The 27954-nt window shown below is 35.8% G+C and overlaps 1 pseudogene; it reads left to right on the top strand.

Annotated features, from left to right (window-relative positions):
* Positions 1–504: 504 nt before the first annotated feature.
* Positions 505–27019, top strand: LOC132253339 (uncharacterized; annotated as a pseudogene).
* Positions 27020–27954: the final 935 nt, after the last annotated feature.

Raw genomic sequence — 27954 nt, 5'->3', positions numbered from 1 at the left:
TGCCCTGCAATTTCAGCTGAAAGGGAAATGTTTAGAGATCAAGCAAAAGTTATTGGGCAATTCAAGCCCAATAACAATGCGCCTTATGGAAATACCTACAACTCAAGTTGGAGGAATCATCCAAATTTCTCATGGAAGGCCAGAGCAACTCAATACCAACAGCCGGATCCACCATCTCAACAATCTTCAAGTCTTGAACAAGTAATGGCTAATCTCAGCAAGGTAGTGGGAGATTTTGTTGGAAAGCAAGAAGCCACCAATGCTCAAATCTATCAAAGAATTGATAGAGTGGAGAGTATGTTGAATAAAAGGATGGATGGAATGCAAAATGATATGAACCAAAAGTTTGATAACATCCAATATTCAATTTCAAGGCTTACAAATTTGAATACACTACAAGAAAAGGGAAGATTTCCTTCTCAACCTCACCAAAATCCCAAAGGTGTCCATGAAGTGGAAAGCCAAGAGGGAGAATCATCACAGGTGAAAGATGTGAACGCCTTGATCACTCTAAGGAGTGGTAAAAAAATTGAGCAACCAACACCCAAGCCACATGTTGATAATGAAGAAGAGATAAAGAAAGGGAAGGAAATGGAAGATAAAGAGAGTGAGATCAGTGAAGAAAAGAAGGACTCTGATTCAACAATGAATGCAATTCCAGAGAAGGAACTTATGAAGGAAGAAATGCTGAAGAAATCAACCTCTCCACCTTTTCCTCAAGCATTACATGGGAAAAAGGGGATTAGAAATGCAGCTGAAATCCTTGAAGTATTGAGACAAGTGAAAGTCAATATTCCACTGCTGGATATGATTAAACAAGTTCCAACGTATGCAAAATTCCTTAAGGACTTATGTACTATCAAAAGAGGGTTGACTGTAAATAAGAAAGCCTTCTTGACTGAGCAAGTAAGTGCAATCTTACAATGTAAGTCTCTTTTGAAGTACAAAGACCCAGGAAGTCCTACCATTTCAGTCATGATTGGAGGAAAGGTAGTGGAGAAAGCCTTGTTAGACTTGGGAGCAAGTGTGAATTTGCTTCCATATTCCGTCTACAAGCAATTGGGACTTGGAGAGTTGAAGCCAACAGCAATCACTTTATCTCTAGTAGATAGATCAGTGAAAATTCCAAGGGGGGTAATTGAGGATGTATTGGTTCAAGTGGATAATTTCTACTATCCAGTAGATTTTATTGTTCTTGATACAGATCCTACTATAAAGGAAGCTAATTTAGTTCCTATCATCCTTGGAAGGCCATTTCTTGCTACCTCAAATGCAATCATCAACTGCAGGAATGGACTGATGCAACTCACTTTTGGCAACATGACACTTGATCTCAATATTTTCTATATGTCTAAAAAGCAAATCACTCCGGAAGAAGAAGAGGGTCCAGAAGAGCTGTGCATTATTGACACTTTGGTGGAGGAGCACTGTAATCAAAATATGCAAGACAAGTTGAATGAAAGTCTTGTGGATTTTGAGGAAGGTTTGTCTGAATCTCCTACTATGCTTGCTACTCTACAAAGTTGGAGAAAGATAGAAGAGATTCTACCTTTGTTCAATGAAGAAGAGGAGGCAGTTGCTGAAAAAGAAATTCCAAAACTCAATCTGAAGTCTCTACCTGTGGAGCTGAAATATACATATCTTGAAGAAAATAATCAATGTCCTGTTGTGATATCTTCATCTCTGACCAGTCATCAAGAGAATTGTTTAATGGAAGTTCTCAAGAGGTGTAAGAAGGCAATAGGATGGCAAATATCCGACTTGAAAGGCATTAGTCCTTTAGTTTGTACTCATCATATATATATGGAGAAGGAGACAAAGCCAATTCGTCAACTTCAAAGAAGATTGAATCCTCATTTACAAGAGGTGGTGCGAGCTGAGGTGCTGAAGCTACTTCAAGCAGGAATCATCTACCCTATATCTGATAGCCCTTGGGTGAGTCCTACTCAAGTGGTACCAAAGAAGTTAGGAATCACAGTGGTTCAGAATGAAAAAGGAGAAGAAGTTACTTACATGCCTCACTTCAGGTTGGAGAGTGTGTATTGATTATAGAAAGCTGAATGCTGTAACCAGGAAGGATCATTTTCCATTGCCATTTATTGACCAAGTGCTGGAGAGAGTCTCTGGACATCCGTTCTATTGTTTCTTGGATGGGTATTCAGGGTATTTTCAGATTGAAATTTATTTGGCAGATCAGGAAAAAACCACTTTTACATGTCCATTTGGAACATATGCTTACAGGAGAATGCCTTTTGGTTTATGCAATGCACTTGCTACATTTCAAAGATGTATGCTGAGTATTTTCAGTGATATGGTGGAACTAATTATGGAGGTTTTCATGGATGACATCACCGTATATGGAGGTACATTTGAGGAATGCTTAGTCAATTTGGAAGCAGTTCTTCACAGATGCATTGAAAAAGACCTGGTGCTCAATTGGGAGAAATGCCATTTTATGGTACGTCAAGGAATTGTCCTTGGCCATATCATCTCTGAAAAAGGCATTGAAGTTGATAAAGCAAAGGTGGAGCTTATTGTCAAATTACCATCCCCAACAACTGTGAAAGGAGTAAGACAGTTCCTTGGCCATGTAGGGTTCTATAGGCGGTTTATAAAAGGTTTTTCAAGTCTTTCAAAACCTCTTTGTGAGCTGTTAGCTAAGGATGCTAAGTTTATATGGGATGAAAGATGTCAAAACAGCTTTGATCAACTGAAGAAATTTTTAACAACAACTCCAATAGTGAGAGCCCCTAACTGGCAATTACCTTTTGAACTGATGTGTGATGCCAGTGACTTTGCTATAGGAGTTGTGCTTGGCCAAAGGGAAGATGGGAAGCCCTATGTGATTTACTATGCAAGCAAAACACTGAATGAAGCTCAAAGGAACTACACAACTACAGAGAAAGAATTGTTAGCTGTGGTATTTGCTTTGGACAAATTTCGTGCTTATTTAGTGGGGTCTTTCATCATTGTCTTCACTGACCATTCAGCCTTGAAGTATTTATTGACAAAGCAAGATGCAAAAGCAAGGTTGATTAGATGGATTCTTTTGTTACAAGAATTCGATCTTCAAATCAAAGATAAGAAAGGAGTGGAGAATGTGGTAGCTGACCACCTTTCAAGGTTAGTTATAGCACATAATTCCCATCCCTTGCCTATTAATGATGATTTTCCTGAAAAATCACTCATGTTCCTAGTGAAAACTCCTTGGTATGCTCATATTGCTAATTATTTAGTAACTGGAGAAATTCCAAGTGAGTGGAATGCACAGGACAGGAAGCACTTCTTTGCCAAAATTCATGCTTATTATTGGGAAGAGCCCTTTCTTTTTAAGTATTGTGCAGATCAGATCATAAGGAAGTGTGTCCCTGAAGATGAGCAGCAAGGGATTCTATATCATTGTCATGAGAATGCATGTGGAGGCCACTTTGCCTCTCAGAAAACAGCCATGAAAGTATTGCAATCAGGGTTTATTTGGCCATCTCTTTTCAAAGATGCCTACATCATGTGTAGAAGTTGTGACAGATGCCAACGGCTTGGAAAGTTAACAAAAATAAATCAAATGCTTATGAACCCCATTCTAATAGTTGAGCTATTTGATGTATGGGGTATTGACTTCATGGGACCTTTCCCAATGTCTTTTGGTAATTCTTACATCTTGGTGGGGGTGGATTATGTTTCTAAATGGGTTGAGGCAATCCCTTGTAAACAAAATGATCACAGGGTGGTTCTCAAATTCCTTAAAGAGAACATTTTTTCGAGATTTGGGGTACCCAAAGCCATAATCAGTGATGGAGGTGCTCATTTTTGCAACAAACCTTTTGAAGCTCTGTTATCCAAGTATGGAGTGAAGCATAAGGTGGCTACACCTTATCATCCTCAGACTTCCGGGCAAGTTGAGCTAGCTAAGAGGTAAATAAAGAACATATTGATGAAAGTGGTGAATTCCAGCAGAAAAGATTGGTCTATTAAGCTTCATGATTCATTGTGGTCATATAGAACAGCTTATAAGACTATTCTTGGCATGTCTCCCTATCGTCTTGTCTATGGCAAAGCGTGCCATCTCCCTGTGGAAGTTGAATACAAAGCTTGGTGGGCAATAAAGAAGCTGAACATGGACTTGATCAGAGCCGGAGAAAAAATATATCTAGACCTTAATGAGATGGAGGAATTAAGAAATAATGTCTATATCAATTCCAAAGTTGCAAAACAGAGGATGAAGAAGTGGCATGATCAACTAAACTCCAATAAGGAATTTCAGGAAGGGTAAAGAGTTTTACTGTATGACACAAGACTCCATATCTTTCCTGGGAAGCTCAAGTCAAGGTGGATAGGCCCGTTCATAATTCACCGAGTATGTTCCAATGGAGATGTGGAATTATTGAATTCAAATGGCAAGGACACCTTCAAAGTCAATGGATATCGTCTCAAGCCATTAATGGAGCCATTCAAACTAGAAAAGGAGGATATCAACCTCCTTGAGCCTCAAAAAGCCTAAGCAAAGAAGGGTTTGCTAGACATGGTTTACCACAGTCCAAAATTTTTGTAAATTTTGTAAATTTTCAAGTTTTTTTCCATACATTTGATCTTAGTTTTTGATCTTAAATCATGTTTTTAGGTGTGTTTTAATCTTTTTAAATGATCTCAGGTGGAAGAAATTTCAAGGAAATTGAAAGAGAAAAAATCGGATCGAAATCGGAGCAAAAACAGAGTGAAACAGAGCAAAAACAGAGCTCTGCGAGATTTCGCAGCCTAAAGAAAACTTTTGCGAAATGAGCATTTTGTTGCCAAATCATTCTGCAACACTTTGGGATTCTCTGCGAGAATTTTCGCAGCTGCGAAGGCAAGTTTGGCACACGAGTGCCACTTCGCAGCACAGGAGCCCCCATTTCGCAGCTGCGAAACGACTTGCGAAGTGGTAAAGCCCAGATTTCGCAACAAAAGTCCCATTCCGCAGGGTATTTCGCAATTGCGAAGGAGATTTTGACACACGTGTGCCACTTCGCAGCACAGTAACATTAATTTCGCAGCTGCGAAACGCATTGCGAAGTAGCTGCGAAAATGGCATTTTACTGCGAAACTCAAACTGACCCTTAGTCTTCCGTTATTCCTATTTATACCGGTCATTTGAGCTGCGAAAAGGGTTTCAAAATTATACCGTCCATTCTCGCAGACCGTCCATCTCCTTCCTCAAGCCTCACCGCGCAAGCCTCCGATCATCTTCTCCGACCATCCGCTCTGGCCAAATTTCGGTAACCCGAAATGGCGCAAACCAGAGGGGCCAAGTCTTCCTCCCCTTCAAGCCGCAAGAGAAGCTTGCGAAAGGAGCCAGTCCCGGATCCCGTTTCTGAGCCTTCGCAGCTGAAAGCAACTCCTCCTCCGGTGAAGCCAGCGCCGCCAAAGCCTCTGGCGAGACGTTACCTTACCAGGTCAGGGGGTCGGCCACTGCAAAAGAGACCCAGGGTTGAAAGCTCAGAACCCATCGACTAGACGGAGCAATCTCCAGAGCCATCACCGGTTCCAACTCCAGTTCCATCTCCGGTATCCTCGCCAGTTCCGTCGCCGGTGCCATTTCTGGCGCCGCAAGCGAAATCTCAGGAGCCTTAGCCGCCACTTCCAGAGCCCCAAATTCAATCCGAAATAGCTCCGGAAGAAATAATCAAGAGGCCAATGCTAACTCAGCCCCCAATTGAGGGAAATTTGGACTGTAGAGCTCGGCCATTCCACTCTGAGCTATGCTTTGACATAGCCGCATTCCGATTGCAGCCGGAGCTTGCACAGACATTCAACCTGCTGAGGAGATACCATATGGAGCACCTACTGACTCCAAGAGACTTTTTCTACCCAAGGGTAGCCATGGATTTCTATCAATCCATGACAACTAACCAGGTCAGGGATCCAACTTTAATTCATTTCACTATTGATGGGAGGCATGGCATATTGGGAGCACGCCATATAGCTGAAGCCTTGCAAATTCCCTATGAGCCAACCCAATTCGATAATTTTAGAGCTTGGACCAATCCTACTGAGCTGGAGATGGTGCGCACCCTATCCAGAGGAGCTGCCAATCGATCACATCTGTTGAGGGGGGAGCTTCCTCCAATCATGTTTTTGATTGATGCATTTTTGCGTCATAACCTCTACCCATTGCAGCATTGGACTCAAAGAAGAGGAGTCCTCTTAGAAGCCCTATACAAGATGTCTGAAGGATTTTTCTTTGGGCCTCATCATCTGATTCTGGCAGTCCTTCTCTATTTCGAAGATAATGTACACAAAAAGAAGCTTCAGAGAGCTGATTGCATTCCCCTCCTCTTTCCAAGGCTGCTATGCCAAATTCTGGAGCACTTGGGATATCCTTCTGAGCCTCAGTTGGAGCGAAAGCGCATTTGTCGTGAGCTTTTTACTCTCGACAAATGGAACAACATGACAGCTTATAGAGTTGACCAGCCTGAGCGTCCTCAGCCAACTACAAGGAGAGCATCCCCACGACACATACCTGAGGGTATCACAGTTGCTGCTCCTGCCATTCCCAGAGCTCCACCAGCTGCTCCAGCTTCATCTCAGCCATCCATTTCAGCTGAGCCGAGGATGGCCATACCCATTTCTGAATATCGAGAGTTGTGCCGTGCATTGGAGACCCTCACAACATCTCAGAGCAGTCTAGCTCAAGAGATGGCAGCCATTAGAGCATGCCAAGAGCAGATGTTGGCCACTCAGGCTCAACACACTGTCATCTTAAGGCAGTTTCAGCTTCATTTCGACCTGCCACCAGCTGTTGAGCCCTCCACTTCTACTCCAGCAGATCCACACTCTCATCCCTCAGAGCCTCAAGCCCCAGCTGAAGCACCAACTGAAGAGGCAGACCCATCTGCCTAGCCCCAGCACCACCCACTCATTAGATCATTATATATATATCTACTATCTTTGTTTTATGTATTTCATTTTTAGTTTGAAAGAAATCCCATTATTTTGGTACTATATTTGGGATTGCTTGTATTGCTTTTCTTTTTCAGTGTACTCAAATGGATTCAAAGTAATACAAGTTTAATATTTTTTTGTTAACAGTTAGCATTAACTTATTCTTATTTCCTTTTCTCACATATTCTATTCTTTTTTAAACATGTGGTTTCTCCAATTAGTATTCGAATTTGATATCACTCAGGAGGTACCACTTCCTCCCTTTAATTACAGTCACTCATATCACATTGAGGACAATGCTCGGTTCGGTTGGGGGGGAATGATGAAGGAAGTTATGCTAAATTAAAGGAAGTATGCTAAGCCTTTTTGGTAATGCAATTATTTTGGTAAATTAGTTGTAGTTTTTGCTTTTTACTCTTTTTACTCTATTCTCCATGAATTTTGAGGAAAAATTTTCAAATTGAAACAGGAGAAATTGAACTGTTGTTTTTCACTTGACTTAGAGTATGGATTATGCTCACTAAAGTGGTTCAATTGTTGAAGCTTCTATTGAAATTGAATTTAGTTCTTCCACTTTAAGCTATTCACACACTGTACACATTAGATTCCGATTATAACATGAAAAGCTATTTCCCTCTTGACTTAGGATAATTTTGGGACTTGGTATATTTGACCTCATTTGATAAAATTGAAACACCCTGCAAAAGGCCAATGAGCCTTTGAAATAAAGAAAGTTGTTTGCTTGCCTTAAAACCCGAGCAAGGTCTGAGGGGTATATGGTGAAAATCTTTAAAGCCTGGTGCCCTAAGCCTTAATTGGTTGGGAGTCACCGACCTCAATGCTCGTTATAAGGGTGAATAGGTAGAGTTAGCATATGCTAGGTGCTTGGGTATTAGAAATTCATTCTCAAAAGTCCGGGGAAAAATCCATGGAGTTAGTGGTTGAAAGATCCTTAAAGCTTGATGCCCTAAACCTTAATTGGTTGGGAGTCATCGATGGACCCCCATTACATGGACAATTCAGAAAGAGTATCCCATAAAGCCTCCTTAAAAAAAAAAAAAAAAAATGTGTTCTTTCTTTATTGATTTTGGTCAGTTTTCTAAGTGTTGAAAAGAGATAGGTTGGGGGGAGAGATTAGTTTAGCATATTATTCTCGGAACCTAAGGAACCTATACACATAGATTTTTGAGGAAGAATAAAGTTTGGTTCTTTGAAAGTGGAAATGATTTTAAAACTTCAGTTTGCATAATGCATTCCCTTGATTGAAAGTGTTTAGCATAGTTTGTTATAACTCTTGTTGAAATTTGGGTTTGTATTTCTTTAATGTTTCATGAGAGAATTAAATCATCATGCCACTTGAGAATTGTTTTTGTTCAGCATGATGTTGTACATTATAGGTTAAGTTTGCTTTTTATTTTCATTTTTCTCTCCTATATTGCTAAGGGACTAGCAATATGTCGGTTGGGGGGAGTGATTACTGCTCAAAAAGTGCTATTTGATAACTTATAATTAATCCTTTTAAACGCTTTTGAGTAGTAGTTTTGGCCTTTTAACTCAATTAGCATATTAAGGACCCTTGAAAGCAATTTTAATCACTTTGTGTAAGTTTTGGTGTTTTTGTTAGTAATTTGATCACCAAAGCAATTCAAGATTGAGGAGAGTGTTGAGGAATCTTGGGCAAAGCTTGGAAGTCATTTGCCAAGAGTAAATCCGGAATGCAAGGAGAAAAAGTAAAGAGAATCTGCCAAGAAGCATATTCTTGATGACAGTCGTAGCAGCCACTTTTGGAGCACTTTCTGAGGTCAAATTGATGCATGCTATATACCATTTCAAATCTCAGGAAGTCAACAATCCAATTCTTCAAATGGTGCGCAATTCGGAGTTGAAACGAAGAAGTTGCAGCCTTTGCAAACCAATCACTCCCAGCTGAAGGAAGCATTTTCCAAAGTGTTGCGAAATCACCCTTTTGCTGCGAAGTGATTCCGCGGCCTTTTTGTACAGTAGGGTGTATTTCCTTCTGAAGTTGCCCGATATATGCCACAAGCTGGGAGCTGAGAACCTCAAGGTGGAAGCCAACTTCGCAGCCCTGCGAAGATAGCATGTTCTTGCGAAATGATTTCGCATCCCTTCTTGAGTGCCTACGAAATCTCGCAGACACCATTTTCTCTTGAGAAATGGTTCCTGGAGCATCCCGATATTTGCTACCGACATTGGGAAATATTTTACATCAGATTTTTGTTGTCTAAATCCCAAAATACTCCTTGTAAGCCACCAATTACAAGATTCCTTAGCTTTTAAGTTAGTAAAAAGAGAAAATATCTATGTAATAATTAGTTTTATATTATGTTCATATATATACCTCTCGGGAGCCTGTTCTTAGAGAGGAGATCCTTTTGTAAAGTTTTGGGTAAGCAAGTAAAGTTCAGTTCTTTGTATTGCCTTACCTTCTCACTTTGTATTTTTATTTTCTTACTAAGTTATGAACTCTCTGAGGAATTTTCCCCAGAGAATGAGTAACTAAACCTCTAATTCCTTGGAGCTAAGGTTGCCGGGGAAGGTTCCAAGTGCAAGAATGCAAAGCTTTGTGGTTTTAGCTAGTAATGAAGAGGAAGTGAAATCCTTTAGTGATTTCTATGTTTTTAGTTAACTTAAAACACCTTAGAGTCACTTGGGCCAACACTTGGTAAGGAAAGTGATTTCCAACCATGGAAATGCACCAGTTTACCCCTTGCGAGCCTCTGGGAGGTGACTTTAGGGTAGGATTTTCTAGAATAGCCAACACTTGGTAAGCTTTTGGACTCCAAGGAGACATCCATTAGTTATCTCTTGCGAGCTTTTGACGGGTAATCCAAGGTTAAAGATCACCTTGAATGGTTAAGGCTTAGTGAGAGGCTTAAACCATTGCAAGTTGCATCAGTGAGAGAATTAAAGTGAAATCTAATTAAAGGAGGTAGCTGTACAACACCGGTTAGAGAAGTGACTATATGTTGAATCTCTAACACGAGGAAAGGAACCATCTGACCGGAGCTATGTCTTTTGCATGAGGAACCACCCCAGTGAACCTAACTCTCCAAGGAATGCTTTTCTTCCTAAGTTATTCCGAGTACTTGTTATGTTAGTTAGTTTAAATCTTTACCAATCAAAGTTTGTGTTTTATTTCTTAAGCTAACCTTGAAATGAAACAAGACCAATTCACTTGGAATTGGTATCATTGATAGCTTGCTAATCCTTCCCAGTGAACGATCCTAGAGCCGCTATACTATAGTAGCTTTGTCTTTGCTACCCTAGTATATGGTGTAATAGGTTATAAATTTTGTTGATTACTCCCTCAATCAAGGAGCACCAGCTGGACACGAATCAGCTGAGACACCAATTGGGCACGAATCATGTACATAACAATGAGACAAAGTTCAGGTCCACGACATCCTACTATCCATTGCATATAAACTCCCCATGAACTGGTGTTCGTAATCTAACAAGGTAGTGCTATCACCGATCATGATTACCTCTCCAATCCTTGAGTTATAGATCCCACTTATTATATGATTAACTGACATGCTCTAACTTTAACTCCAAGGAGCATAAGTCAAATTTCACTAAAGGAATTGTTGTGGCCAAAAATTTCATGATCACATGTCCTTTGGATCACTCAAGGGGACACACTATCTCAAGCCCATGAGATATCATGATGCCTCTATTAAGAATACCTATTGTTACTAGCCTCCATTAATAGTGACCTAATCCATAAGGATATATGACCACTTTAGGGTCTCTCCCATATGTCAAAGCCTTCTGTTGATTTCAGCATAGGCTCAATATCCTCTCTAGGTTGAGAGTCCATGCATCATAATAGCTTGGTGAATCATGACATTTGATAGCCTTACATCATGATTCACCATAGATCTAGTCCAATATGTATCACATAAACTAATGCACTCATCATGGGAAACTCATCCCAATGGCCAAGATAAGTCATCCCTTCAATTAGGAGGTGGTGCACTACAATATTTATTGGATTGACCAAATCCATTAACCAATTGTGGACAACTTATGTACTTATGAGGAACTCATGACTTGTATCTTGTGTGCAACTCCTAATGCACCCAAGTCATATAATAATGTAAGAGATATGAGTTAAATGCTCAAATTAATGTCAATACACCAAATGGATGGCAAGAGGATAGTTAAATCTAACTTTGTTACATCATGTCTTTCCTTTAGGGGCTTAATCCCAACAAGAACAGTGAAGAGTACATCTCAGCAAAATGGCTTGGCTAAAAGGATGAATCATACTATTCTTGAAAGAGTAAGATGCATGTTGATAAATATAAAATAACCTAAAAAGTTATAGGCGAAAGCTATCCATACAACATGTCACTTGCTTAACAAATTCCCTTCGAGTTCCATAAAGTTCAAAACGCCTCAAAAAATATGGACAGGTAAACCAGGAAGTTACCAACACCTTATAGTGTTTGGGTCAACAACATATGCACATGTAAATGATAAAAAGTTGCAACCAAGAGCAAAGAAAGAAATGTTTAATTCTTGTACATCCTACTAAAGTGAAGGGGTATAAGTTGTAGCATCTAAATTTGAGGAAGGCAAAAATCAGTAGAGATGTTACTTTTAAAGAAGATGAATTGTTAAGGTTAGAATACAAAACAAGTGGTGAAACTCTGGTTTATGATGTAAAATAATTGGTAGGTTTTAGGTGGAAGAATCACAAGAAACCAAAGTTAGGTATGAGAAAACAATATATATATATATATTAATCGACTAACAAGTGCAATAAAAAAAATGAATCAACTAATGATGGTCAACAACATAAACCAATAGCTCAGGGTGAACTAACTTATGGTTTGAAAAAGCCCCTAAGTCTAGTGGGGAAATACCTAGGGGAGGAGGGCTAAATGGATGTATTAAAAAATTTAAATAAAGTTTATATGTTATACCCAATTTTTATCCTACGATATATTGAGGTATATCAATCATTTCTATTATAGGCAATTCAAACAAGATATCAAGTAATAAACAATGAGGTACAAGAGATTTTTTACATGGAAAACCCCCACACTAACTGTGGAGATAAAAAACCATGAAGTCTATGATCGCTAATCTAAATCCATTATATGATATCAAGTTACATAGATTTACTTGGCCACTTTACCCTAAAGACTTACTCTTCAATACTTAAAACTTGATCCATGTCTGCAACGTAGCAACCTCCTATTACTCTAATGAATGCATTTCAACCTTGCTAAAGGGATGTAAGTTTTCAAACCAAGATTCAAATATTGAATCCTTGAATGAGAGATCGGGAATGGTGTGGCTCATTAGGCTTTTTCTCTAAGAGACTCTCTCTAAAGAATGTAAGATCTCTCACTAATCTCTAAAACAATCTATAACCCTTAAAGGGTTATAAAGAGGTATTTGTAGGAATAAATCTCCAAAAGGTTTGGTTTTAGAAGACTTCCAAATCAATTTTGCGTGAAAAAATCTCGACTAGAGATTCACGATTTCTCGAGCTTACAAAGGTGGCTTGAGCGTTTTGGGAGCTCAAGCAATGTGGGGCACTTGAGCGGTCACAACACTTAAGCACTGCTCCCCACTTGAGCATCCTCTATTTTTAAAAAACTTTATAAAAATTAATTTTAAGTTCAAAACAATTAGCAATCATATTTATACCTCAAAGAAGCCTAACTTACTACAAGCCAAACTTTTTTAGATGTACTTATGAATTCTCGGTTAGACAAATTACAACTCTTAATCTTCAATAGAGAGCAAGTCACTATCTAAAAAGACTTCTATGGCCAAATATAAAAAGGAACCAAATTGACGACATATAATCAAGGCTTAATGTCCTAACAATTTCCCTTTATGGCAATCTTGTGACAAAACATCATTACATAAACCCACCCGAACTCTTATAACGGAGTTTACATAACAAACATTAATGCTTAATTAAAAATAAACTAAGGGAATGTTTTGAATCATCTAGTAGTACTTATTTTCCAATCCTATAACCTACACACAAAAAAAAAACTTCAACAAAGGTGGAAAAATGTGTGAGATAAGATATGATCAAAGCAATAGAACATGATAGTTGGAGATTTTGCTCGATACATTGTGAAAGCATGTAAGAGAAACATATCCCTATAGTGATAACAAGGTACAAAGTAAAGCTCGAAAGGAATCTAAATGTATACAAATCAACATAACATAATAGAAGCTGGATAAGACACAATAGATCAACTATGATGCCTAGAGGTCTATCTCCAACCAAAAAATAGACAATAAAAGTCATGAGAAGAAGCTTTTGTGACTCATAATAGTTCTAAAATGAAAGACAATTCAAATAGAAATATCTTATAGGATATATCTATATTAGGTAACTCTCTTAAACTTCCAAGTTATGCTTTCAATAGTTGATCTAATTTCCTCCAATGTCTCAGGTTTAATTTTCTCCACTATTACAATTTCCCTTAAGAATTAAATGAGTAAAAGAATGAATTGAATAAATAATTCAAAACTTATTAACTCCTATTTTTCAAGGAGTTCCTTTATCTTTTTTCTATTATATCGATGCCTATGCTTCCCCTATTTAAGTGAATTAAATATGGTCAATGATTTTTATTTTTATTTTTTGTCATAAAAATGGCAAAACATATGAATTATAAACATTGGAAAGCACACAAGAGTTAAAGAGAAAGAAGAATATATATAGAAAAAAAATGATTTTGGATACATAAGATATGCAAAAAAAACACAAATCCAGATTAACAATAGAAAAAGAACACACACACACACACACACATATATAAGTATCCGAAGGAGGTGGAGACATAGAGCTCAATGCGCCTTTAGAGTGGATCTAGGAAATGATATAGTGGAGTTGTCCCTGGATCTGATGAAGCTAAAGATCCTGGGAGTCCATTGGTTGCTGGAGATAGGCCATGGAATCGAATGTCTCTCAGGTGGGTGGGTAGAAGAAGATGTCTCATGAGCAAGAATGAAAATATCAGTAATCACGGATTTATTGATCATTGGATTTTATAGATATATCAGGGAATAACGGTGGAATATTTTGACCCAAAAAAAAAAAATTGATGAAACAGAAATTCATGAAAATACTTGGAAACTTCAAAAAAAAAATGATAAAACATGAAAAAAAAACACATATTACTATATATATATAGTAATATGTAATAAATTTGTAATAGTAGGCAATAATATACTAATTTAAAAGCACATTAATATTAGAATGATAATATGTCTAAATTGAATATATTGAGGGATAAAAAAAAAAACAATGATATTTAGATAAGTATTTTATATTAAAAATGTTAATATTTTATTTATAAAATTGATATTTACCTTGTATTTAATTGGTATACAAAATATATAATAAGATAATTAAAAATAACTTATTTATAATAGTTTAATTTATTAAATAATATTATAATATATATTAAAAATATTATAACGTATAAAAGATATGTACATTATATATATAATTCTATATACAATTAAAACTACAAATTCACATATGGTTCAATGCTAGTGTCCTTTCACGACAAACTTGTGTACTCGGGTTTGAGTCTCACCAATGTAAATTTTGTTTACCTGTTTGATTAGATTTTTAAACTTGTCAATAAAAGTTGTCCCACATCAACAACTTAAGAGAACAAAATTGCCTATTTAATAGATGGTGACTTTCTCATCTGGAACGACTATTGTATGGTCGTGTGTGTGAGAATGTGGCCTAAAATAAAAATAAATAAAAGAAACATTTTGGCAAAAACGAGAAACCTTTTGGTAAAAATGGGGAAACCTTTTGGCCTAAAAGTAAGCAAGGCACTAAAAAATCACCAATATAACTGATATATCGGTATTATATCAGCATATAGCCAATATATCAATGAAAAATGAGGGAAATAATTGAAATTTTTAATAACCAAAATTTCCATCCTATTTATCTATCGAGCCCCATCGATACCCGAAATATTGGTGAAATATCACTGACATTTTGTGGCATTTCTAACATTGCTCATGAGTAGCTCATGAAGAACTTGCATGACCTCAACTAGAACAAGTTCTTAAAGAAGGCTTGAGATAATTTACCTCAGGTACTACACCTTGCTTCATAGCTTGGAGCTCATTCTCATATGTTGTTGCCTCCTAAGCTGCTTGTTGAGCCGCATTTTCAGGACCATGGTGGGTTGGAGGTGCCATCAGTCCCTAAATGTGGTTATAATGCTTAGCCTAGGAGCATCCATCCAAGAGGGCATGGTTAGCTTGGACCCCTAATGCAAGGTTTATCCCAAAACCTACATCCTCCAAAATCTACGAGATGAGAAGGTTAAAGGGAGGGGTGCCTCCTCAAAAAGATGGATCACGGGAAGGAGTAATGCTATCCAAAACCACTTGGTTGATATCGAATTGGTAGCCAGAGAGTATGGCATGAATGAATTGAGTAAACGACTGACAGATCTGGGTACGATGAGTAGAATGGTAGAAGTAGCTAGCAACCATGTTGGCTTGGAGAATAGCTTCTGACCAAAGCAAGACTCAAGTTGCAGCATGCTAAGGACATGTTGGATGGAACAGGAAGAGACAAGAAATGGTTGATCATACAAAATCACCTGAAAGGTAACTCCAATTACAACAGATAGAAAATGAAAATAAGATGGGGGTAGAAAGTCCCCTAAAGAGAGAGTAACGTCTTTTATCCTCAATCTCTAACAACAGTAAGAAAAGAAGTCTCCTAGAAGACTTTGAGATTGACTGAATGCTCAACCTCAACTAGTCAATTATGGAAAGAGGTGTAGTATCGGTCTCATGCCTCCTGACAATGGAAGCACTCAATAGAAAGAGCTCTTAGGCCAAAAGGACCTTGGAGAGCAATGCTCTAAACGGCCTCAGGTGACCTTGGAGGGGTCAGCTCATGAGGATGAGGATGACTTGCCATAACAAGGTGATGAAATATAAAAGGACATTAAAAGAAAGAAAAATAGATAAAAATCCAAAAACAAAAAAACAAAAAAAAAACCCCTAAACAACTAGGAATACTAAAAATGAGGGTAAAACAATACTATATGAAAAAAATGCGAAAAACTAAGAGAATTGACCTCAAATGACAAAGAACCAGAAACTTAGAGTGCTTGAAACAACTCAAAAAAGTGATAAATAAGAAATGGTGTACTAGATTTCTTTAAATGTCTTGTAGGAGTTTCTTCAATCAATTACAAAATTACTTTAGATATTATACATCAATCCATCAAGAATGAGGTTTCAAGTCCAAAGGTCAAAGTTAATTGTAATTTTAGTTTTGAAACCCAATGCATAACCATTAGTGGATAAGAGGACCAACATAGAAACATAAGTATTGATGTTCAAGGGAATACAACTTATTGTCCAGTTCTACATTTAAAATTTGATCACTTAGAAGAGATCTAGTCATGCATTTGTTCTAATTAAAGTACACATCTAATTAATTTGATTTAAGATTGTTGGATTTCCATTTAACAAGGTCTTGTTGATCTATATACAACACAACTTGACTTTCCCTTAATTTGATATCATATTCCTTTTTATTTTCTTTTTCTTTTGAAAGTAGAGCCATTGTACACTATGATCAATATTGATTTTTTTTTCTTTTGAAAATAGAGCCATTGTACATTGTGATTTTTTTCATTCATCGTTGCTTTTGTATCCATTTTAGGGGTATTTCCAAATGTCGCAAGTGAGTCACATACATTTAAGAGCATAAATTTTAGAATGTGTGTAAGAGTTATGCTTAACCAATTATTCAATATTTGGCATTGACTCACTTTGGGAAACAATTATAATGATCTTAGTTAAACAATGCATGCGCATAATAAGATTTGAGCATGACAAAGGATCCTTCCAAAGTGAACAAAGTCTACTTTATGAGCTATTGAACTTGATCTGTTGAGAGAGAACCAGAAAGTGGAGAGGGTGGTATGGTAGTTGTAGCTGAAGAAGAGAAGTGGATGTCCTTTGATGGCTCAGGGAAAGATAATGGATTGTTGGTGGACCGAAGAGAGCTCATTTGGGCCTTGGGTTTAGGCTTGTACCCAGTTGGGCACCAATGTAACTTGTAGCAATGGTCCACAATATGCCCCATGAGCCCACAATGAGAACAAATTGGGTGATCATGATTGGGCTTATCCTGAGAAGAGAAATTTGCGACAAAGAGAGATGACAAGGAGGCGCTAAATGCCAGGGATTTAAATAGAGCAAGAGAACTAGATCTGATTGTTAAACATATATGCAAAAGAGTTTCATCAAGTTGTTGGTTTTGATTTCAATGAAACTTTTAATCCAATTGTTAAACCTGCAACTATTCGGGTTATGCTTACTATAGCTTTGTCTAGAGCTTGGTTAATTCATCAATTAGACATTAATAATTCCTTTTGAATGGAGTGTTGCATGAGGAAGTTTTTATGGAACAACCTCCTAGATTTATTCAGCACAACCAATCTCATCTTGTTTTCAAATTACATAAAACTTTATATGACTTAAAACAGGCACCAAGTGTTTGGTTGAAAAGTTAAGTGTAGCCCTATATTCCTTTGGATTTATCTCTACAAAGTCAGATCAATCTCTATTCATTTGTGTGACAAAAATTCATTCTACCTATATTCTTGTGTATGTAGATGACATTCTTATCACTAGTAGTAGTGAACAAGCTGTGATGCATCTCATTACCAATTTAAACAGAGAGTTTGCCTTAAAAGATCTTGGAGAAATCAACTATTTTTAGGGATTGAAGTGAAGCATATTGTTGAAAGCATTCATCTCTCAAGGAAAATACATAATTGATCTATTATACAAATCCAAAATGCAAAGTGCCAATCCTATTTCTACTCCCATGACCAATTGACAAAAACTTTCAGGCTATGGAAGTGAATCAATTTAGGATGTGAAGTTGTACAGATCAATTGTAGGAGCTTTGTAGTAGATAATAATTACTAGGCCTGAAATTGCCTATAGTGTTAATAAAGTTTGTCAATATATGCAAGCTCCATTAGAATCTCATTAGAAAGTAGTCAAAATAATTCTTAGATACTTGAAGGAACTCTTCATCATGGATTATATTTAAGAAAGTCTCCTACTCTTGATCTTGTAGCATTTTGTGATGTCGATTAGGCCTCTGATCTTTATGACTCAAGATCAACTTTAGGATTTTTTGTATATTTTCGTTCAAATTTAGTCACTTAGCAGTAAAAGAAATAACATACTATTTTTAGATCAAGTACAAAAGCAGAGTATAGAAGCCTAACTGGTTTGGTTGCAGAAATCACTTGGTTACTATCTCTTCTCTCATAAATTAAAATCACTTTGCCTACAACAACAGTTATTTGGTGTGATAATCTTAGCACTATTATGTTGGTTGTTAATCTAATATTACATGCTAGGACAAAACACATTGAATTGGATTTATATTTTGTTAGGGAAAAGGTTCTGCAAAGAAAGGTTTTAATCTAACAAGTGCCTTCCATTGATCAAGTAGTAGATGTCTTGATGAAAGCTGTCTTAAGCACTTAGTTTGTAAATCTAAGAAACAAACTCAAAGTAGAAAATCTTTCTACCTTAAGTTTGAGGGAGAATGTTAAGAGATAGTTTCATATAGTTACAAGATGTACACATGTCATATGCTCATTGGTTTTCTTCTATTATTGTTAGATGAATAGTTAGAGAATTTGTTAGTTAGGTTTACTTTATATATTACTCTGTAAATAGCAGAATAAATAGAGAAAAAAAAAATAAAACAAAAAAAGAGAAAAATTTTCTTTTATTTTACTTTCTCAATTTCTGTTACCTTTCTTTCTTTACACTCACAAACAAACATATTGAAGAAGTTTGTATTATAATAGATATCATTGTGTGGGGTTGGTTATTGATAACTTCTTTGATGAAATATTTGGTTTTAAGCTACGTTGTAAGAAATCATGTAAATCTTAATGATAATTTTACAAGAAGATGTGATTTGATCTAATATTTTACAAAAAAAAAAATGGCAATAGAATATTATTATGGCCATTGACTTTTCTCAACGCTATTAATCACAACAATTATTGATGATTTATTCCATGTCAATAGAAACGTATAAAAAATAAAATAAAGATAGCTATAGATAATTATTTCTTTTTTCTACATATTTTGCTTCGTTCCAATTTCTCCAAGTGTTAAAACATTCATATAATTTATAACCAAAAAAAAAAATTTAAATTGCTAAAAAATGAGGGGTACTAAGTACAATTAAAAGCATGTGTTATGAGGACAAAAAGGAAAGTCTACATAATGCTTTTATGAGGTTTAGCTATTGAAAATGCATTAGTTTCCATCATTTTATACTTGTAAATTCAAATGGAAATTGATAAAACTTGTTGAATTAGATTTTTTTACTAAAGCATTAATAACATTTTGATATATCAAAGTCTTAATTGTTTTTGTATTCATGCATCCCAAAGAATGATGTTTCCATTGTTTGTATTGTATTGATTTTTTAATACTTCATTGAAATTAGTGTTGATTTGGATTCAATGCAAGTCTATGGTAATTTTTTTTTGTTGATTTTTCATGGTGCATAGATCTTGTTATCATATTGGGATCAACATTGGTTCTATGTTGTAGAGTAGTATCAATTTGGGTAGTTGTATTTAATCAAGTATTAATTTCAAATCAATTCTTGAACCACCTATTTTTTGTTTGTTTATCGAATTAGTCCAACCTCAGTTTTTGTATCAAAATGAAATTTATATGTGGTTTGCAGTCACAACTTATTATCAAATTCCTTTATTAGAGAATTTGGTGTTGATTTGATTTTGACATTGAACCTAGTATATTACTTCATTATTAAAAGTTAACTTTGATTATTGGTTTATCATCATCCTTTTAGCAATAAATACAAAGAGAAAGCTACATTTTCAAATGAGACGATTCTATGGAAATAAAAGGAGGTGAAACTTTGTCAAACTGGAGATCAAAGAGAAAGATCAAAGCTATGAACAAGTCTTGAAGCCTCCCCAACTACACTCCATGCTTTCATTCAATATATTATCATTTTTTAAAAAAAATTAGCCCTTTAAAAATTGTTGAATTCTATTTGTTTTCATCTTATATGAATATATATATATATATATATATATATATATGTTAGATTAATGAGCATTAGGAATCATTTTGTGTGAGAGACCCATATTTGGTGCATTTTGATCTTTAGTTTGAAATTACAATGAAACTAATGGTTTCAATGCTTTTATGAGGTTTAGCTTGTGAAAATGCATTAGTTTTCATCATTTTATACTTCTAAATTCATATGAGAATGCCTAAAATTGGTTGAATTAGATTTTGTATTCATTAATGATATTTTGATACCTTAGAGCCTTTATTATTTTTATATTAATTTATCCCAAAGAATAACATTACCATTGTTAGTGTTGTATTGATTTTTTTTATAATTTATTGAAATACATGTTGATTTCGATTTGATACATGTTGATTTTATGCTTGTTTTTCAAATTGGTTTAAGCTCTGTTTTTGTATCAATATGAAATTGATATCTAGCTTGTAGTCACAACCTATTATCAAATTCTTTTATTAGAAAATTTAGCGTTTATTTTATTTTGACACTAAACATAACATATTTATTCATTATCAAATGTTTGCTTTGATTATTGGTTTGTTATCATCTTCATTATCCTTTTGACTTTTTAAAAATAAAATATATATATACATATATTAATGAGCATTAGGGATCATTTTGTGTGTGAGACTCATACTTAGTGCATTTTAATATTTAACTTGAAATTGCAATGAAACTAATGATTTCAATGCTTTATAAGGTTTAGTTGGTGAAAAGACATTAGTTTTCATCATTTTATAATTGTAAATTGTTAGGAACCACTAGTTACTCTATTCCTAGGCTCTGCATCATGTAGGGTCCATGCAATCTAGTCCTAGGCTCTCTACATCTAACATAGTAGAAATATGTGGTAACTAAAACCATATTATGATCTAGACGTAGAGGTTAAAGTTTCATACCTGTAATTTGGATATTCCAAAATCGAATCTAATCCCAGGAAGATGTCAAAGAAGATGTTGGGGATGTTGTGGAGTTCATCTACCCAAAGATCTTTTATCCGATTTCTCCCTTCAAAGATCCTAACACAACAGAAGGGTGAGCTTCTCTTCTTGTCTTAAGAGTGGCTAGGGCTTACTCTTACTCTCTCTCGAAAATGATGGCCAAAACGTTAAAATTGTGAACCCTAAACCTTTGAGAGGATTTATATAGGGTTTCTTATGGGTTTAAGTGACTTAAGCTTAAACTAGATTCAGGTCACCTAATCCAACGTATTGGGATAGAGCCTTGGAAAGCATGACATGATATAACAGTTTTAGATTCATTAATAAATTTATTTATTTATGTTTTTTATTCAACTTACTATCCCATTTTGTATTGATTGGTTACCTGAACAAACATGTCATTTCACTTGCATTGTATATGACTTCAATGTATTAGGAATTGCATAAAGGACATAAGTCATGGGTTCCTTGCAAGATGATTAGTTGTTTATAGTTGGTTCATAGATTTGGGCAATTCAATAGAGACTATAATGCACTACCTCCTAATTGGAGGGATGGCTTATCATGACCATCGAGATAGGTTTCCCATGGTGAGTACATTAGTGTGTATGGTTACATATTGGACAAGACCTATAGTGAATCATGACATAAGGCTATTAGTTGTCATGATTCACAAAGCTACTTGATATATAGACTCTCAATCTTGAGAATATATTGAATTTATGCTAAAATCAACAAGAAACTTTGATTTATGGGTGAGACCCTAATGTGGTCATATATCCATATGGAGCAGCTAGCAAAAAATATTATTAATAGAAGCACCATGATATCTCATGAGAGTGAGATAGTGTGTCTATTGAGAACCTTGGATCACTCCATTCCCATATCTTAGATTGTATAGGTACATGTAAATCTACCCTAAGCTTCTATAGAAACTAATTTGAGTTGAAACATGATTTTTAAAACAATTTAGATTAATAAAACTAGAAAAGAAACATTCATATCTAGATCTGGATGTTCCCAAATCAATTTCATGGGTAAAAAAGAAACCTGAAGAGTTTGGAGGTCTCTTACATCCAAGATCTTATGCTCGATTACTCGAACCACGATTTTAGACCTCTAAAGAGTGGACTTTGGAATGGAGGATTCCTAAGCTCTCTCTCTTACACTTTCTAGATCTTGAAGACAATTGAAAACCTTAGAAACCCTAACCTCTAAGGGGGTATTTCTTAGGAACCTTGGATTACTTTGTTCCTATGCCTTAGATCTCGTGGGGTGCATGCATTTAACCCTAGGTTCTCTAAATCTAGTGCATAAAAATAATGGCTTCAAAAATCATTACAAAATAAATAGTTAGAGATTGAGAGACTCATACATAGATCTAGATCTGGATGCCCTAGATCAATTTCTCTTGGTGAAAAATGTGCCCAAATAGTTTGGATGTTCCTAGATTTGGACTACTCAAACCATGATCTTAACACTCCAAAGTGTGAGCTTTGCAAGGGTGGGAATCTAGACTCTCTCCCTCTCTTTCTCTCTCTCTCTTTGGAGATGGAAGATAATTGTCTAAAGTCATGGAAACCCTAACTGGCCCTTGAAGAGGCATTTATAGGGTTTCCTTATTGGGCTTAAGTGACTTGAGCCCATATAGTCCTAAGTTACTTAATCTAGGCTAAAACGGGTCATAATTGATTAATTAACAACATAAGTCCATCTAATCAATCAATTAGCTCAATCTAGAGACCTTGTCCACTAACCCCTATTCAATCTTATGCAATTACCAAAATGCCCTTATGCACAAGAGTGAACATAGAATCAATCCAACCCTCATAAACCATGCTAACATGGTATATGAGCTCAAAGCGAGGACTAATAAGACTCGTAAGTGTACTAGCTCCCTTAGAATCCAATTATAAAGTTGATTCAATATCCTACTATAGAAAATCAACTACACTCCAGTACCCTATTTAAATAACAATGAGATGGAGCTTAGGTCCGTGACCTACAATTTTCTATATGAAAGCTCATCATGAACTAGTGTTCGTAATCTAACAAGGTAGTGTTATCACCTATCACGATTACATCTCCAATCATTGAGTTACAAATCCCACTTATTAAAAGATTAACTATCATACCCTAACTCTAAGAAGTGTATGTGAAATTCAACTAAAGGAATTATTACGACCATAAATTTCATTATCACGTGTCCTTTGGATAATCTAAGGAGACATATTGTCTCAAACCCATGAGATATCATGGTCCCTCTATTGAGAATATTATTGCCACCAACCTCCATCAACAGTAACCTAATCCTTAGGGATATATGACCACTTTAGGGTCTTACCCATAAGTCAAAGTCTTTTGTTAATATTACTACAAGCTTAATATCCTCTCAAGATTGAGAGTTCCTATAGTACAATATCTTAGTGAATCATAACAACTAATAGTCTTATGTTGTGATTTAATGTAGGTCTTGTCTAATGTGTATCACATACACTAGTCCACCCACCATGGGAAATCTATCTCTATGATCAAGACAAACCATCCTTCCAATTAGGAGGTAGTGCATTACAATCTTTATTGTATTGCCCAAGTCCATAAACTGAATATGGACATTTTATCTACTTACAAGGAGCCCATGACTTGTCTCCTCTTTGCAACTCCCAATGCACCTAAGTCATGATAATGTAAGAGATATGAGTTGAATGCTCAAATCAATGTCAATACATAAAAGGATAACAAGGGGAGAGTCAAGTTTGACTTTGTTACATCATGTCTTGCTTTTAGGGCTCAATTTCAATAGTATTTATAGGGTTCTCCTACTGGATTTAAGTGTCTTGATCCGAATAGGGCCTGGGTCACTTAATCTAACTTAAACTGGGTCTTGATTAATTAATTAACCACATAGGGTCATCTAGTTAATCAATTAACCAAATCTAGAGAACTTGTTCACTACTGCATATGCAACCTTATGTAATTACCAAAATTCTCTTATGCACAAGAGTGGACCTAGATCCAATCCAACTCTTATAAACTGTATCATAGTATATGAGCTCAAAGCAAGGACCATTGTGATCTATAAGAGTACTGGTTCCCTTAGAATCCAATTCTAAAGTTGATTCAATATTCCACTAAAGAAAATCAATTTCTTTCTAGTACCCTATGTAAATAATAATAATAAGATGAAACTGAAGTTTATGACCTACTATCCACTACATCCAGACTCCCCATGAATTGGTGTCGATAATCTAACAAGATAGTGTTATTACCTATCAAGAATAACACTCTAATTCTTAAGTTATAGATTCTACTTATTATGTGATCTATTAACATACTCTAGCTCTAAGGAGCATACATCAAATTTTTATTGAAGAAAATGTTATGACCATAGTCTTCTTTCACATGTCCTTTAGATTACCCAAGGCAATACATTGTCTCAGTCCCATGAAATATCATGGTCCCTTTATTGAGAAAGCCTAGTGCTACCAACCTTCATCAATAGTGTTCCAATCCATAGGGATATGTGACCACCTTAGGATCTCACCCATAGGTCAAAGCCTCCTCTTGTTGACTTTGGCATAAGCTCGATATCATTTTAAGGTTGAGAGTTGATACAGTATAGTAACTTGGTGAATCATGACAATCAATAGTCTTATGTTATGATTCACCATTGATCCTATACGATATGTAACTATCCATACTAGTACACTCATCATGTGAAACCCATCTTGATGGTCAATTCCAACAATGTTCCCTTAGGTGATCCAAAGGACATGTCATTGAGAAGACTATGACCATTAGCTTTTCACTTAGTGAAATTCGACATATACTCCTTGGAGTTAGAGTATGTCAATTGATCAAATAATAGATGGATTTATAACTCAACGATTAGAGAGGTAATCTTAATATGTGATAATACTACCTTGTTAAATTATGGACACTAGTTCATGGAGAGTTTGCATGTAATGGGTAGTAACTCATGAACCTAAGCATCATCTTGTTGTTATTTACATAGAGTATCAAAGTGTAATTGATTCTCTGTAGTGAGATGTTGAATGAACTTCATAATTGGATTTTGAGAGAGTAGTACTCCGATAGGTCCTAATGGTCCTTACTAGAGCTCATATACCTTGATGACATGATTTATGAGGGTTGCATAAGCTTTAGGTTTACTTATGTGCATAATGACATTTTGATAATTACACAAGGTTGCATAGGGGTTTGTAAACAGTATCTTTGGATTGGACTAATTAATTAATTAGACAACTTTGTTGGGTTAATAAATCAATTTAGACCCTTTTAGGTTGTATTAAGTGACCCAAGCCCTTACTGGGCTTAAGTCACTTAAGCCTAGTAAGGAACCTTATAAATATCCTCTTAGGGGTTAGGGTTTCTAGTTAGTATTCTTCCACCATATAAAGAGAAGAGAGAGCTTTAGCCTTCACCTTCCCAAACACTTTATTGTTTGAGTGTTGAGGATCGAGGTAGAGTTATAGGACAAAAGATAATAGGTTTACGAGGCTTCCAATGACTTTGGATTTGATTTGGGAAAATCCAAATCAAAGGTAAAGTTTTTTATGACACTTTTCTAGATCCTTCAATGTTAGAAATTATATTTTTGCTTTCGTTCATAGGATCTAAATGCCCTATGTAGATTTCATGCTCCTAACCTAGTCCTATGATGGGGAACAAAGAGATCTAGGATTCCCTATGCAGTTAATTAGAACCAAATATATGCTCCAATGACATATATATATGATATGATTTATACAATATAAAAAGCTCAAATTATCTAACTTAACTCAAATTAATGCTAAGACCCTAGTTATGAATCTAATTTCCATTTTGAGTCTAATTCAGGTTCAAGAGATGAAAAAAATGATAAGTACAAAAGTCAATATCAACCAAACAAGTAGAAGGGGTTAAACATGCATAACTAAAAGACTTGGGACTTGTGAACCATGAAGAGTCCAAGAAAGGCTGAAATGAGTAACTCATAAGCATGAAATACTAGCAATGAATGTTATGGTCAAGTATTCTTCAAGAGATCGAAAACCCTTTGTAATGATTATTAACATATTTTTCAAATTCCTTTCATTCTTTACTGTAATTGGCAATGACTACTCCTCAAGGGAATTCCACACTTGATAAACTGGCTCACCACCAATCAAGTTTAAGACATTTTCTTTTATGGTTCCAAGAAGCGATGAAGTTAAAAGTCCATCATTGTTGATCCACCTTTGATAGTTCGAGTTTGGAGATTTTTCCTCCTTGTCATTCTTAACTTCTTCAGCAAATTTTTCTCTATTTGACAAATAATGTAGAACACTAAGGCTACAAACTAAGGGAGCGATTTGGTTGCATTACAATAGAAATTTGGTGGTGTTCAGTTTGATGGAGATCAAGCTAGAACATTGGTGAAAGGATTGAAAGTTTGATTCAGGTTCTATTTGTAGGGTGGAGGATGGAAGTATGTGTGAAGACATTTTTCTTGGCTGGTAGGTTTGGAGGCTCTGATACCATGAAAAGGTTAGTATTTTCTTTAAAAAAAAAAAAATAGTTGAGTGTTACCTCCTAGAATATATGCATGAGAAGTCTCTTTGTTACATGGTATCAACATGAGTATCAAAATTTCGATACTAGGTATCACTCATTATCAGAATTTTGAGCCCTCAAGAAATGCTACCTCATAACTCCGTTCGTGCTTTCTCTACTCCAGGAACTCCTTGTGCTTGGGATTCATTGCCCTAGGAGTGCGCGCAGAGGAGGATCCTTTGCCATCTCTGTGTGTAGAGTACCCTGTGCGTGTGTGTGTGTGTGTCTCTCTCTCTCTATATATATATATATGCTCTTTGCGCAGATTTCGTGCAGGCCATCTATATATATATGCACGTTTTCTCTTCTCTGATTATGCACATCACTTGCGCAGGCCTCTGTGTAGGGTTCTCCTTTGCCATCTCTTTGTGTAGAGTACCCTGTGCGTGTGTAGAGGTTCTGCACAGAGCACTTCCTCTATACTTAGGCATTGTTCCTTGTTTGATTGCCAACTCTTTCTCTTCAGGTACTGTTAGACTGCATAGCACCTTCGTATAAGTACCATTCTTTTATTTTTCTTCTCTTTTTCTCTGCTATTTAATTTTATCATTCTTGCTTAGCATGGAATGGTCAAAGACAATGCACTCAACTGTCTACCAACAATAATGAAGCTATAAAGAATGCAATTATGAATGTCCCAGACCGTGTTATCCCGGGCGACTCACTACTAATCATTTCACCCATTTGTCCTATTCAGTTTTTAAATAAATGTGATCAGATATTTTGATCTTACTTCACTTTCTTCTTCTTATCCATCCTATCAAACATCGGATGGGAGGAGCCCAATGCATTATTAACCGATAAAACGTTAAATTTGAAGCCTAGATACAGGCATGCATCCTTATAAGAATCCAATGACATGCACTCTCCTAAAAAATTACTTTATTAAAGCTGTCCATGCCCTACTAGCAAGACAATAGAATATTAACAAACAAATGGCAATCGTTCCAAAACTATTGTCGTGGATTGTTGTTAGTCATGTTATTCTTCTTAGGAAGATGGTATTCATATAGAGACGGTGTGATGATGTATAAATAAAACAATTAATATTATATATTTATTTTTCTTTTATTATCCTTATCAAATGAATCATATCGAAAGCTAAATATGAGTTTTTATTTTGTGTCTTGATCCTATCTTTATCCCATTTGTTTTGTATCTTGATCCTATCATTTACTCTATGTTTTTAGTATTCCGGATTCATTTGTTTAGTTTTTGTTCTTCTCTTCCTAACTATTTTTCTTTTCCTTTTTCACCTTTTGCTTTTTTTTTTTTTTAAGTGTTAGAATTAATTTGGGATGTTTCAAGTCAACGCACCTTTGGGATGTT

Source organism: Vitis vinifera, chromosome 19 (genome assembly GCF_030704535.1).
Source record: "Vitis vinifera cultivar Pinot Noir 40024 chromosome 19, ASM3070453v1".
Lineage (NCBI taxonomy): Eukaryota > Viridiplantae > Streptophyta > Magnoliopsida > Vitales > Vitaceae > Vitis > Vitis vinifera.
The sequence above is the reverse complement of the archived record's forward strand: the minus strand, read 5'-3'. Positions and strand labels throughout refer to the sequence as shown.